This window comes from Borostomias antarcticus (genome assembly GCF_949987555.1).
Source record: "Borostomias antarcticus genome assembly, chromosome: 16".
In the NCBI taxonomy this organism is placed as follows: domain Eukaryota; kingdom Metazoa; phylum Chordata; class Actinopteri; order Stomiiformes; family Stomiidae; genus Borostomias; species Borostomias antarcticus.
This window is the reverse complement of record NC_140249.1, coordinates 8,569,382-8,585,957: the sequence shown is the minus strand read 5'-3', so window position 1 is coordinate 8,585,957 and position 16,576 is coordinate 8,569,382.

Below are 16,576 nucleotides of genomic sequence, written 5' to 3'. Positions count from 1 at the left end.
ACTTGCCACGGCGAGTGCAGGGACTCAGCCCAACTAGCAACCCCCCATGCACAGCCTGGCCCATCCTACACTGAGACACGCCCCATTCTGTCCACCCCAAAGTTCTACTAGCCCAACACCACCCACCAGAGACTACGGTTTTAGACTGTTGTGATTATTGTCATAATGTTAGATTTTGTGTGAGTGAAACTACATGACATTTAGAAAAAATAAAGGTTGCACTACACTGTAATTGAAAGAACTGATACGGTTTGGTTTACTTTTGACATGTTGAATTCTGACGTATGCAAATCTGCGAACAAGGCATTGTGGGCCCACTGTAAACTATTGAGGTTTCCCGACCCACAGACTGAACTAGAAAGTCAAATCCACCTAGGAAGGGCTAAAAATACCCATTTACTCAATAGTTAAGATTTCAGACTAAAGAGTTGTATAAAAGCCATGCAAATCACAGGATTAATTTATTTTCTACAGAGTAACTAGTCTCCAAAGAGACTATCAAAAATTGTCATGGCTGACTATATTTCAAGTCATCCCGACGGGGTATTGGGTTAAGTTTTCAACCAGCAATAATCACGTCTCAGTTGGACTTCACAGACTATGATATTGCCTCTGCGAAAGAATGGCGAATAAAAATGATGAATTTGATGGGATCATTTGGGACAGCGAAACTTGCCACGGCGAGTGCAGGGACTCAGCCCAACTAGCAACCCCCCATGCACAGCCTGGCCCATCCTACACTGAGACACGCCCCATTCTGTCCACCCCAAAGTTCTACTAGCCCAACACCACCCACCAGAGACTACGGTTTTAGACTGTTGTGATTATTGTCATAATGTTAGATTTTGTGTGAGTGAAACTACATGACATTTAGAAAAAATAAAGGTTGCACTACACTGTAATTGAAAGAACTGATACGGTTTGGTTTACTTTTGACATGTTGAATTCTGACGTATGCAAATCTGCGAACAAGGCATTGTGGGCCCACTGTAAACTATTGAGGTTTCCCGACCCACAGACTGAACTAGAAAGTCAAATCCACCTAGGAAGGGCTAAAAATACCCATTTACTCAATAGTTAAGATTTCAGACTAAAGAGTTGTATATAAGCCGTGCAAATCACAGGATTAATTTATTTTCTACAGAGTAACTAGTCTCCAAAGAGACTATCAAAAATTGTCATGGCTGACTATATTTCAAGTCATCCCGACGGGGTATTGGGTTAAGTTTTCAACCAGCAATAACCACGTCTCAGTTGGACTTCACAGACTATGATATTGCCTCTGCGAAAGAATGGCTAATAAAAATGATGAATTTGATGGGATCATTTGGGACAGCGAAACTTGCCACGGCGAGTGCAGGGACTCAGCCCAACTAGCAACCCCCCATGCACAGCCTGGCCCATCCTACACTGAGACACGCCCCATTCTGTCCACCCCAAAGTTCTACTAGCCCATCACCACCCACCAGAGACTACGGTTTTAGACTGTTGTGATTATTGTCATAATGTTAGATTTTGTGTGAGTGAAACTACATGACATTTAGAAAAAATAAAGGTTGCACTACACTGTAATTGAAAGAACTGATACGGTTTGGTTTACTTTTGACATGTTGAATTCTGACGTATGCAAATCTGCGAACAAGGCATTGTGGGCCCACTGTAAACTATTGAGGTTTCCCGACCCACAGACTGAACTAGAAAGTCAAATCCACCTAGGAAGGGCTAAAAATACCCATTTACTCAATAGTTAAGATTTCAGACTAAAGAGTTGTATAAAAGCCGTGCAAATCACAGGATTAATTTATTTTCTACAGAGTAACTAGTCTCCAAAGAGACTATCAAAAATTGTCATGGCTGACTATATTTCAAGTCATCCCGACGGGGTATTGGGTTAAGTTTTCAACCAGCAATAATCACGTCTCAGTTGGACTTCACACACTATGATATTGCCTCTGCGAAAGAATGGCGAATAAAAATGATGAATTTGATGGGATCATTTGGGACAGCGAAACTTGCCACGGCGAGTGCAGGGACTCAGCCCAACTAGCAACCCCCCATGCACAGCCTGGCCCATCCTACACTGAGACACGCCCCATTCTGTCCACCCCAAAGTTCTACTAGCCCATCACCACCCACCAGAGACTACGGTTTTAGACTGTTGTGATTATTGTCATAATGTTAGATTTTGTGTGAGTGAAACTACATGACATTTAGAAAAAATAAAGGTTGCACTACACTGTAATTGAAAGAACTGATACGGTTTGGTTTACTTTTGACATGTTGAATTCTGACGTATGCAAATCTGCGAACAAGGCATTGTGGGCCCACTGTAAACTATTGAGGTTTCCCGACCCACAGACTGAACTAGAAAGTCAAATCCACCTAGGAAGGGCTAAAAATACCCATTTACTCAATAGTTAAGATTTCAGACTAAAGAGTTGTATAAAAGCCGTGCAAATCACAGGATTAATTTATTTTCTACAGAGTAACTAGTCTCCAAAGAGACTATCAAAAATTGTCATGGCTGACTATATTTCAAGTCATCCCGACGGGGTATTGGGTTAAGTTTTCAACCAGCAATAATCACGTCTCAGTTGGACTTCACAGACTATGATATTGCCTCTGCGAAAGAATGGCGAATAAAAATGATGAATTTGATGGGATCATTTGGGACAGCGAAACTTGCCACGGCGAGTGCAGGGACTCAGCCCAACTAGCAACCCCCCATGCACAGCCTGGCCCATCCTACACTGAGACACGCCCCATTCTGTCCACCCCAAAGTTCTACTAGCCCATCACCACCCACCAGAGACTACGGTTTTAGACTGTTGTGATTATTGTCATAATGTTAGATTTTGTGTGAGTGAAACTACATGACATTTAGAAAAAATAAAGGTTGCACTACACTGTAATTGAAAGAACTGATACGGTTTGGTTTACTTTTGACATGTTGAATTCTGACGTATGCAAATCTGCGAACAAGGCATTGTGGGCCCACTGTAAACTATTGAGGTTTCCCGACCCACAGACTGAACTAGAAAGTCAAATCCACCTAGGAAGGGCTAAAAATACCCATTTACTCAATAGTTAAGATTTCAGACTAAAGAGTTGTATAAAAGCCGTGCAAATCACAGGATTAATTTATTTTCTACAGAGTAACTAGTCTCCAAAGAGACTATCAAAAATTGTCATGGCTGACTATATTTCAAGTCATCCCGACGGGGTATTGGGTTAAGTTTTCAACCAGCAATAATCACGTCTCAGTTGGACTTCACAGACTATGATATTGCCTCTGCGAAAGAATGGCGAACAAACATGATGAATTTGATGGGATCATTTGGGACAGCGAAACTTGCCACGGCGAGTGCAGGGACTCAGCCCAACTAGCAACCCCCCATGCACAGCCTGGCCCATCCTACACTGAGACACGCCCCATTCTGTCCACCCCAAAGTTCTACTAGCCCATCACCACCCACCAGAGACTACGGTTTTAGACTGTTGTGATTATTGTCATAATGTTAGATTTTGTGTGAGTGAAACTACATGACATTTAGAAAAAATAAAGGTTGCACTACACTGTAATTGAAAGAACTGATACGGTTTGGTTTACTTTTGACATGTTGAATTCTGACGTATGCAAATCTGCGAACAAGGCATTGTGGGCCCACTGTAAACTATTGAGGTTTCCCGACCCACAGACTGAACTAGAAAGTCAAATCCACATAGGAAGGGCTAAAAATACCCATTTACTCAATAGTTAAGATTTCAGACTAAAGAGTTGTATAAAAGCCGTGCAAATCACAGGATTAATTTATTTTCTACAGAGTAACTAGTCTCCAAAGAGACTATCAAAAATTGTCATGGCTGACTATAGTTCAAGTCATCCCGACGGGGTATTGGGTTAAGTTTTCAACCAGCAATAATCACGTCTCAGTTGGACTTCACAGACTATGATATTGCCTCTGCGAAAGAATGGCGAATAAAAATGATGAATTTGATGGGATCATTTTGGACAGCGAAACTTGCCACGGCGAGTGCAGGGACTCAGCCCAACTAGCAACCCCCCATGCACAGCCTGGCCCATCCTACACTGAGACACGCCCCATTCTGTCCACCCCAAAGTTCTACTAGCCCATCACCACCCACCAGAGACTACGGTTTTAGACTGTTGTGATTATTGTCATAATGTTAGATTTTGTGTGAGTGAAACTACATGACATTTAGAAAAAATAAAGGTTGCACTACACTGTAATTGAAAGAACTGATACGGTTTGGTTTACTTTTGACATGTTGAATTCTGACGTATGCAAATCTGCGAACAAGGCATTGTGGGCCCACTGTAAACTATTGAGGTTTCCCGACCCACAGACTGAACTAGAAAGTCAAATCCACCTAGGAAGGGCTAAAAATACCCATTTACTCAATAGTTAAGATTTCAGACTAAAGAGTTGTATAAAAGCCGTGCAAATCACAGGATTAATTTATTTTCTACAGAGTAACTAGTCTCCAAAGAGACTATCAAAAATTGTCATGGCTGACTATATTTCAAGTCATCCCGACGGGGTATTGGGTTAAGTTTTCAACCAGCAATAATCACGTCTCAGTTGGACTTCACAGACTATGATATTGCCTCTGCGAAAGAATGGCAAATAAAAATGATGAATTTGATGGGATCATTTGGGACAGCGAAACTTGCCACGGCGAGTGCAGGGACTCAGCCCAACTAGCAACCCCCCATGCACAGCCTGGCCCATCCTACACTGAGACACGCCCCATTCTGTCCACCCCAAAGTTCTACTAGCCCATCACCACCCACCAGAGACTACGGTTTTAGACTGTTGTGATTATTGTCATAATGTTAGATTTTGTGTGAGTGAAACTACATGACATTTAGAAAAAATAAAGGTTGCACTACACTGTAATTGAAAGAACTGATACGGTTTGGTTTACTTTTGACATGTTGAATTCTGACGTATGCAAATCTGCGAACAAGGCATTGTGGGCCCACTGTAAACTATTGAGGTTTCCCGACCCACAGACTGAACTAGAAAGTCAAATCCACCTAGGAAGGGCTAAAAATACCCATTTACTCAATAGTTAAGATTTCAGACTAAAGAGTTGTATAAAAGCCGTGCAAATCACAGGATTAATTTATTTTCTACAGAGTAACTAGTCTCCAAAGAGACTATCAAAAATTGTCATGGCTGACTATATTTCAAGTCATCCCGACGGGGTATTGGGTTAAGTTTTCAACCAGCAATAATCACGTCTCAGTTGGACTTCACAGACTATGATATTGCCTCTGCGAAAGAATGGCGAATAAAAATGATGAATTTGATGGGATCATTTGGGACAGCGAAACTTGCCACGGCGAGTGCAGGGACTCAGCCCAACTAGCAACCCCCCATGCACAGCCTGGCCCATCCTACACTGAGACACGCCCCATTCTGTCCACCCCAAAGTTCTACTAGCCCATCACCACCCACCAGAGACTACGGTTTTAGACTGTTGTGATTATTGTCATAATGTTAGATTTTGTGTGAGTGAAACTACATGACATTTAGAAAAAATAAAGGTTGCACTACACTGTAATTGAAAGAACTGATACGGTTTGGTTTACTTTTGACATGTTGAATTCTGACGTATGCAAATCTGCGAACAAGGCATTGTGGGCCCACTGTAAACTATTGAGGTTTCCCGACCCACAGACTGAACTAGAAAGTCAAATCCACCTAGGAAGGGCTAAAAATACCCATTTACTCAATAGTTAAGATTTCAGACTAAAGAGTTGTATAAAAGCCGTGCAAATCACAGGATTAATTTATTTTCTACAGAGTAACTAGTCTCCAAAGAGACTATCAAAAATTGTCATGGCTGACTATATTTCAAGTCATCCCGACGGGGTATTGGGTTAAGTTTTCAACCAGCAATAATCACGTCTCAGTTGGACTTCACACACTATGATATTGCCTCTGCGAAAGAATGGCGAATAAAAATGATGAATTTGATGGGATCATTTGGGACAGCGAAACTTGCCACGGCGAGTGCAGGGACTCAGCCCAACTAGCAACCCCCCATGCACAGCCTGGCCCATCCTACACTGAGACACGCCCCATTCTGTCCACCCCAAAGTTCTACTAGCCCATCACCACCCACCAGAGACTACGGTTTTAGACTGTTGTGATTATTGTCATAATGTTAGATTTTGTGTGAGTGAAACTACATGACATTTAGAAAAAATAAAGGTTGCACTACACTGTAATTGAAAGAACTCATACGGTTTGGTTTACTTTTGACATGTTGAATTCTGACGTATGCAAATCTGCGAACAAGGCATTGTGGGCCCACTGTAAACTATTGAGGTTTCCCGACCCACAGACTGAACTAGAAAGTCAAATCCACCTAGGAAGGGCTAAAAATACCCATTTACTCAATAGTTAAGATTTCAGACTAAAGAGTTGTATAAAAGCCGTGCAAATCACAGGATTAATTTATTTTCTACAGAGTAACTAGTCTCCAAAGAGACTATCAAAAATTGTCATGGCTGACTATATTTCAAGTCATCCCGACGGGGTATTGGGTTAAGTTTTCAACCAGCAATAATCACGTCTCAGTTGGACTTCACAGACTATGATATTGCCTCTGCGAAAGAATGGCGAATAAAAATGATGAATTTGATGGGATCATTTGGGACAGCGAAACTTGCCACGGCGAGTGCAGGGACTCAGCCCAACTAGCAACCCCCCATGCACAGCCTGGCCCATCCTACACTGAGACACGCCCCATTCTGTCCACCCCAAAGTTCTACTAGCCCATCACCACCCACCAGAGACTACGGTTTTAGACTGTTGTGATTATTGTCATAATGTTAGATTTTGTGTGAGTGAAACTACATGACATTTAGAAAAAATAAAGGTTGCACTACACTGTAATTGAAAGAACTGATACGGTTTGGTTTACTTTTGACATGTTGAATTCTGACGTATGCAAATCTGCGAACAAGGCATTGTGGGCCCACTGTAAACTATTGAGGTTTCCCGACCCACAGACTGAACTAGAAAGTCAAATCCACCTAGGAAGGGCTAAAAATACCCATTTACTCAATAGTTAAGATTTCAGACTAAAGAGTTGTATAAAAGCCGTGCAAATCACAGGATTAATTTATTTTCTACAGAGTAACTAGTCTCCAAAGAGACTATCAAAAATTGTCATGGCTGACTATATTTCAAGTCATCCCGACGGGGTATTGGGTTAAGTTTTCAACCAGCAATAATCACGTCTCAGTTGGACTTCACAGACTATGATATTGCCTCTGCGAAAGAATGGCGAACAAACATGATGAATTTGATGGGATCATTTGGGACAGCGAAACTTGCCACGGCGAGTGCAGGGACTCAGCCCAACTAGCAACCCCCCATGCACAGCCTGGCCCATCCTACACTGAGACACGCCCCATTCTGTCCACCCCAAAGTTCTACTAGCCCATCACCACCCACCAGAGACTACGGTTTTAGACTGTTGTGATTATTGTCATAATGTTAGATTTTGTGTGAGTGAAACTACATGACATTTAGAAAAAATAAAGGTTGCACTACACTGTAATTGAAAGAACTGATACGGTTTGGTTTACTTTTGACATGTTGAATTCTGACGTATGCAAATCTGCGAACAAGGCATTGTGGGCCCACTGTAAACTATTGAGGTTTCCCGACCCACAGACTGAACTAGAAAGTCAAATCCACCTAGGAAGGGCTAAAAATACCCATTTACTCAATAGTTAAGATTTCAGACTAAAGAGTTGTATAAAAGCCGTGCAAATCACAGGATTAATTTATTTTCTACAGAGTAACTAGTCTCCAAAGAGACTATCAAAAATTGTCATGGCTGACTATATTTCAAGTCATCCCGACGGGGTATTGGGTTAAGTTTTCAACCAGCAATAATCACGTCTCAGTTGGACTTCACAGACTATGATATTGCCTCTGCGAAAGAATGGCGAATAAAAATGATGAATTTGATGGGATCATTTGGGACAGCGAAACTTGCCACGGCGAGTGCAGGGACTCAGCCCAACTAGCAACCCCCCATGCACAGCCTGGCCCATCCTACACTGAGACACGCCCCATTCTGTCCACCCCAAAGTTCTACTAGCCCATCACCACCCACCAGAGACTACGGTTTTAGACTGTTGTGATTATTGTCATAATGTTAGATTTTGTGTGAGTGAAACTACATGACATTTAGAAAAAATAAAGGTTGCACTACACTGTAATTGAAAGAACTGATACGGTTTGGTTTACTTTTGACATGTTGAATTCTGACGTATGCAAATCTGCGAACAAGGCATTGTGGGCCCACTGTAAACTATTGAGGTTTCCCGACCCACAGACTGAACTAGAAAGTCAAATCCACCTAGGAAGGGCTAAAAATACCCATTTACTCAATAGTTAAGATTTCAGACTAAAGAGTTGTATAAAAGCCGTGCAAATCACAGGATTAATTTATTTTCTACAGAGTAACTAGTCTCCAAAGAGACTATCAAAAATTGTCATGGCTGACTATATTTCAAGTCATCCCGACGGGGTATTGGGTTAAGTTTTCAACCAGCAATAATCACGTCTCAGTTGGACTTCACAGACTATGATATTGCCTCTGCGAAAGAATGGCGAATAAAAATGATGAATTTGATGGGATCATTTGGGACAGCGAAACTTGCCACGGCGAGTGCAGGGACTCAGCCCAACTAGCAACCCCCCATGCACAGCCTGGCCCATCCTACACTGAGACACGCCCCATTCTGTCCACCCCAAAGTTCTACTAGCCCATCACCACCCACCAGAGACTACGGTTTTAGACTGTTGTGATTATTGTCATAATGTTAGATTTTGTGTGAGTGAAACTACATGACATTTAGAAAAAATAAAGGTTGCACTACACTGTAATTGAAAGAACTGATACGGTTTGGTTTACTTTTGACATGTTGAATTCTGACGTATGCAAATCTGCGAACAAGGCATTGTGGGCCCACTGTAAACTATTGAGGTTTCCCGACCCACAGACTGAACTAGAAAGTCAAATCCACCTAGGAAGGGCTAAAAATACCCATTTACTCAATAGTTAAGATTTCAGACTAAAGAGTTGTATAAAAGCCGTGCAAATCACAGGATTAATTTATTTTCTACAGAGTAACTAGTCTCCAAAGAGACTATCAAAAATTGTCATGGCTGACTATATTTCAAGTCATCCCGACGGGGTATTGGGTTAAGTTTTCAACCAGCAATAATCACGTCTCAGTTGGACTTCACAGACTATGATATTGCCTCTGCGAAAGAATGGCGAATAAAAATGATGAATTTGATGGGATCATTTGGGACAGCGAAACTTGCCACGGCGAGTGCAGGGACTCAGCCCAACTAGCAACCCCCCATGCACAGCCTGGCCCATCCTACACTGAGACACGCCCCATTCTGTCCACCCCAAAGTTCTACTAGCCCATCACCACCCACCAGAGACTACGGTTTTAGACTGTTGTGATTATTGTCATAATGTTAGATTTTGTGTGAGTGAAACTACATGACATTTAGAAAAAATAAAGGTTGCACTACACTGTAATTGAAAGAACTGATACGGTTTGGTTTACTTTTGACATGTTGAATTCTGACGTATGCAAATCTGCGAACAAGGCATTGTGGGCCCACTGTAAACTATTGAGGTTTCCCGACCCACAGACTGAACTAGAAAGTCAAATCCACCTAGGAAGGGCTAAAAATACCCATTTACTCAATAGTTAAGATTTCAGACTAAAGAGTTGTATAAAAGCCGTGCAAATCACAGGATTAATTTATTTTCTACAGAGTAACTAGTCTCCAAAGAGACTATCAAAAATTGTCATGGCTGACTATATTTCAAGTCATCCCGACGGGGTATTGGGTTAAGTTTTCAACCAGCAATAATCACGTCTCAGTTGGACTTCACAGACTATGATATTGCCTCTGCGAAAGAATGGCGAAGAAAAATGATGAATTTGATGGGATCATTTGGGACAGCGAAACTTGCCACGGCGAGTGCAGGGACTCAGCCCAACTAGCAACCCCCCATGCACAGCCTGGCCCATCCTACACTGAGACACGCCCCATTCTGTCCACCCCAAAGTTCTACTAGCCCATCACCACCCACCAGAGACTACGGTTTTAGACTGTTGTGATTATTGTCATAATGTTAGATTTTGTGTGAGTGAAACTACATGACATTTAGAAAAAATAAAGGTTGCACTACACTGTAATTGAAAGAACTGATACGGTTTGGTTTACTTTTGACATGTTGAATTCTGACGTATGCAAATCTGCGAACAAGGCATTGTGGGCCCACTGTAAACTATTGAGGTTTCCCGACCCACAGACTGAACTAGAAAGTCAAATCCACCTAGGAAGGGCTAAAAATACCCATTTACTCAATAGTTAAGATTTCAGACTAAAGAGTTGTATAAAAGCCGTGCAAATCACAGGATTAATTTATTTTCTACAGAGTAACTAGTCTCCAAAGAGACTATCAAAAATTGTCATGGCTGACTATATTTCAAGTCATCCCGACGGGGTATTGGGTTAAGTTTTCAACCAGCAATAATCACGTCTCAGTTGGACTTCACAGACTATGATATTGCCTCTGCGAAAGAATGGCGAATAAAAATGATGAATTTGATGGGATCATTTGGGACAGCGAAACTTGCCACGGCGAGTGCAGGGACTCAGCCCAACTAGCAACCCCCCATGCACAGCCTGGCCCATCCTACACTGAGACACGCCCCATTCTGTCCACCCCAAAGTTCTACTAGCCCATCACCACCCACCAGAGACTACGGTTTTAGACTGTTGTGATTATTGTCATAATGTTAGATTTTGTGTGAGTGAAACTACATGACATTTAGAAAAAATAAAGGTTGCACTACACTGTAATTGAAAGAACTGATACGGTTTGGTTTACTTTTGACATGTTGAATTCTGACGTATGCAAATCTGCGAACAAGGCATTGTGGGCCCACTGTAAACTATTGAGGTTTCCCGACCCACAGACTGAACTAGAAAGTCAAATCCACCTAGGAAGGGCTAAAAATACCCATTTACTCAATAGTTAAGATTTCAGACTAAAGAGTTGTATAAAAGCCGTGCAAATCACAGGATTAATTTATTTTCTACAGAGTAACTAGTCTCCAAAGAGACTATCAAAAATTGTCATGGCTGACTATATTTCAAGTCATCCCGACGGGGTATTGGGTTAAGTTTTCAACCAGCAATAATCACGTCTCAGTTGGACTTCACAGACTATGATATTGCCTCTGCGAAAGAATGGCGAATAAAAATGATGAATTTGATGGGATCATTTGGGACAGCGAAACTTGCCACGGCGAGTGCAGGGACTCAGCCCAACTAGCAACCCCCCATGCACAGCCTGGCCCATCCTACACTGAGACACACCCCATTCTGTCCACCCCAAAGTTCTACTAGCCCATCACCACCCACCAGAGACTACGGTTTTAGACTGTTGTGATTATTGTCATAATGTTAGATTTTGTGTGAGTGAAACTACATGACATTTAGAAAAAATAAAGGTTGCACTACACTGTAATTGAAAGAACTGATACGGTTTGGTTTACTTTTGACATGTTGAATTCTGACGTATGCAAATCTGCGAACAAGGCATTGTGGGCCCACTGTAAACTATTGAGGTTTCCCGACCCACAGACTGAACTAGAAAGTCAAATCCACCTAGGAAGGGCTAAAAATACCCATTTACTCAATAGTTAAGATTTCAGACTAAAGAGTTGTATAAAAGCCGTGCAAATCACAGGATTAATTTATTTTCTACAGAGTAACTAGTCTCCAAAGAGACTATCAAAAATTGTCATGGCTGACTATATTTCAAGTCATCCCGACGGGGTATTGGGTTAAGTTTTCAACCAGCAATAATCACGTCTCAGTTGGACTTCACAGACTATGATATTGCCTCTGCGAAAGAATGGCGAATAAAAATGATGAATTTGATGTGATCATTTGGGACAGCGAAACTTGCCACGGCGAGTGCAGGGACTCAGCCCAACTAGCAACCCCCCATGCACAGCCTGGCCCATCCTACACTGAGACACGCCCCATTCTGTCCACCCCAAAGTTCTACTAGCCCATCACCACCCACCAGAGACTACGGTTTTAGACTGTTGGGATTATTGTCATAATGTTAGATTTTGTGTGAGTGAAACTACATGACATTTAGAAAAAATAAAGGTTGCACTACACTGTAATTGAAAGAACTGATACGGTTTGGTTTACTTTTGACATGTTGAATTCTGACGTATGCAAATCTGCGAACAAGGCATTGTGGGCCCACTGTAAACTATTGAGGTTTCCCGACCCACAGACTGAACTAGAAAGTCAAATCCACCTAGGAAGGGCTAAAAATACCCATTTACTCAATAGTTAAGATTTCAGACTAAAGAGTTGTATAAAAGCCGTGCAAATCACAGGATTAATTTATTTTCTACAGAGTAACTAGTCTCCAAAGAGACTATCAAAAATTGTCATGGCTGACTATATTTCAAGTCATCCCGACGGGGTATTGGGTTAAGTTTTCAACCAGCAATAATCACGTCTCAGTTGGACTTCACAGACTAGGATATTGCCTCTGCGAAAGAATGGCAAATAAAAATGATGAATTTGATGGGATCATTTGGGACAGCGAAACTTGCCACGGCGAGTGCAGGGACTCAGCCCAACTAGCAACCCCCCATGCACAGCCTGGCCCATCCTACACTGAGACACGCCCCATTCTGTCCACCCCAAAGTTCTACTAGCCCATCACCACCCACCAGAGACTACGGTTTTAGACTGTTGTGATTATTGTCATAATGTTAGATTTTGTGTGAGTGAAACTACATGACATTTAGAAAAAATAAAGGTTGCACTACACTGTAATTGAAAGAACTGATACGGTTTGGTTTACTTTTGACATGTTGAATTCTGACGTATGCAAATCTGCGAACAAGGCATTGTGGGCCCACTGTAAACTATTGAGGTTTCCCGACCCACAGACTGAACTAGAAAGTCAAATCCACCTAGGAAGGGCTAAAAATACCCATTTACTCAATAGTTAAGATTTCAGACTAAAGAGTTGTATAAAAGCCGTGCAAATCACAGGATTAATTTATTTTCTACAGAGTAACTAGTCTCCAAAGAGACTATCAAAAATTGTCATGGCTGACTATATTTCAAGTCATCCCGACGGGGTATTGGGTTAAGTTTTCAACCAGCAATAATCACGTCTCAGTTGGACTTCACAGACTATGATATTGCCTCTGCGAAAGAATGGCCAATAAAAATGATGAATTTGATGGGATCATTTGGGACAGCGAAACTTGCCACGGCGAGTGCAGGGACTCAGCCCAACTAGCAACCCCCCATGCACAGCCTGGCCCATCCTACACTGAGACACGCCCCATTCTGTCCACCCCAAAGTTCTACTAGCCCATCACCACCCACCAGAGACTACGGTTTTAGACTGTTGTGATTATTGTCATAATGTTAGATTTTGTGTGAGTGAAACTACATGACATTTAGAAAAAATAAAGGTTGCACTACACTGTAATTGAAAGAACTGATACGGTTTGGTTTACTTTTGACATGTTGAATTCTGACGTATGCAAATCTGCGAACAAGGCATTGTGGGCCCACTGTAAACTATTGAGGTTTCCCGACCCACAGACTGAACTAGAAAGTCAAATCCACCTAGGAAGGGCTAAAAATACCCATTTACTCAATAGTTAAGATTTCAGACTAAAGAGTTGTATAAAAGCCGTGCAAATCACAGGATTAATTTATTTTCTACAGAGTAACTAGTCTCCAAAGAGACTATCAAAAATTGTCATGGCTGACTATATTTCAAGTCATCCCGACGGGGTATTGGGTTAAGTTTTCAACCAGCAATAATCACGTCTCAGTTGGACTTCACAGACTATGATATTGCCTCTGCGAAAGAATGGCGAAGAAAAATGATGAATTTGATGGGATCATTTGGGACAGCGAAACTTGCCACGGCGAGTGCAGGGACTCAGCCCAACTAGCAACCCCCCATGCACAGCCTGGCCCATCCTACACTGAGACACGCCCCATTCTGTCCACCCCAAAGTTCTACTAGCCCATCACCACCCACCAGAGACTACGGTTTTAGACTGTTGTGATTATTGTCATAATGTTAGATTTTGTGTGAGTGAAACTACATGACATTTAGAAAAAATAAAGGTTGCACTACACTGTAATTGAAAGAACTGATACGGTTTGGTTTACTTTTGACATGTTGAATTCTGACGTATGCAAATCTGCGAACAAGGCATTGTGGGCCCACTGTAAACTATTGAGGTTTCCCGACCCACAGACTGAACTAGAAAGTCAAATCCACCTAGGAAGGGCTAAAAATACCCATTTACTCAATAGTTAAGATTTCAGACTAAAGAGTTGTATAAAAGCCGTGCAAATCACAGGATTAATTTATTTTCTACAGAGTAACTAGTCTCCAAAGAGACTATCAAAAATTGTCATGGCTGACTATATTTCAAGTCATCCCGACGGGGTATTGGGTTAAGTTTTCAACCAGCAATAATCACGTCTCAGTTGGACTTCACAGACTATGATATTGCCTCTGCGAAAGAATGGCGAAGAAAAATGATGAATTTGATGGGATCATTTGGGACAGCGAAACTTGCCACGGCGAGTGCAGGGACTCAGCCCAACTAGCAACCCCCCATGCACAGCCTGGCCCATCCTACACTGAGACACGCCCCATTCTGTCCACCCCAAAGTTCTACTAGCCCATCACCACCCACCAGAGACTACGGTTTTAGACTGTTGTGATTATTGTCATAATGTTAGATTTTGTGTGAGTGAAACTACATGACATTTAGAAAAAATAAAGGTTGCACTACACTGTAATTGAAAGAACTGATACGGTTTGGTTTACTTTTGACATGTTGAATTCTGACGTATGCAAATCTGCGAACAAGGCATTGTGGGCCCACTGTAAACTATTGAGGTTTCCCGACCCACAGACTGAACTAGAAAGTCAAATCCACCTAGGAAGGGCTAAAAATACCCATTTACTCAATAGTTAAGATTTCAGACTAAAGAGTTGTATAAAAGCCGTGCAAATCACAGGATTAATTTATTTTCTACAGAGTAACTAGTCTCCAAAGAGACTATCAAAAATTGTCATGGCTGACTATATTTCAAGTCATCCCGACGGGGTATTGGGTTAAGTTTTCAACCAGCAATAATCACGTCTCAGTTGGACTTCACAGACTATGATATTGCCTCTGCGAAAGAATGGCCAATAAAAATGATGAATTTGATGGGATCATTTGGGACAGCGAAACTTGCCACGGCGAGTGCAGGGACTCAGCCCAACTAGCAACCCCCCATGCACAGCCTGGCCCATCCTACACTGAGACACGCCCCATTCTGTCCACCCCAAAGTTCTACTAGCCCATCACCACCCACCAGAGACTACGGTTTTAGACTGTTGTGATTATTGTCATAATGTTAGATTTTGTGTGAGTGAAACTACATGACATTTAGAAAAAATAAAGGTTGCACTACACTGTAATTGAAAGAACTGATACGGTTTGGTTTACTTTTGACATGTTGAATTCTGACGTATGCAAATCTGCGAACAAGGCATTGTGGGCCCACTGTAAACTATTGAGGTTTCCCGACCCACAGACTGAACTAGAAAGTCAAATCCACCTAGGAAGGGCTAAAAATACCCATTTACTCAATAGTTAAGATTTCAGACTAAAGAGTTGTATAAAAGCCGTGCAAATCACAGGATTAATTTATTTTCTACAGAGTAACTAGTCTCCAAAGAGACTATCAAAAATTGTCATGGCTGACTATATTTCAAGTCATCCCGACGGGGTATTGGGTTAAGTTTTCAACCAGCAATAATCACGTCTCAGTTGGACTTCACAGACTATGATATTGCCTCTGCGAAAGAATGGCGAAGAAAAATGATGAATTTGATGGGATCATTTGGGACAGCGAAACTTGCCACGGCGAGTGCAGGGACTCAGCCCAACTAGCAACCCCCCATGCACAGCCTGGCCCATCCTACACTGAGACACGCCCCATTCTGTCCACCCCAAAGTTCTACTAGCCCATCACCACCCACCAGAGACTACGGTTTTAGACTGTTGTGATTATTGTCATAATGTTAGATTTTGTGTGAGTGAAACTACATGACATTTAGAAAAAATAAAGGTTGCACTACACTGTAATTGAAAGAACTGATACGGTTTGGTTTACTTTTGACATGTTGAATTCTGACGTATGCAAATCTCCGAACAAAGCATTGTGGGCCCACTGTAAACTATTGAGGTTTCCCGACCCACAGACTGAACTAGAAAGTCAAATCCACCTAGGAAGGGCTAAAAATACCCATTTACTCAATAGTTAAGATTTCAGACTAAAGAGTTGTATAAAAGCCGTGCAAATCACAGGATTCATTTATTTTCTACAGAGTAACTAGTCTCCAAAGAGAC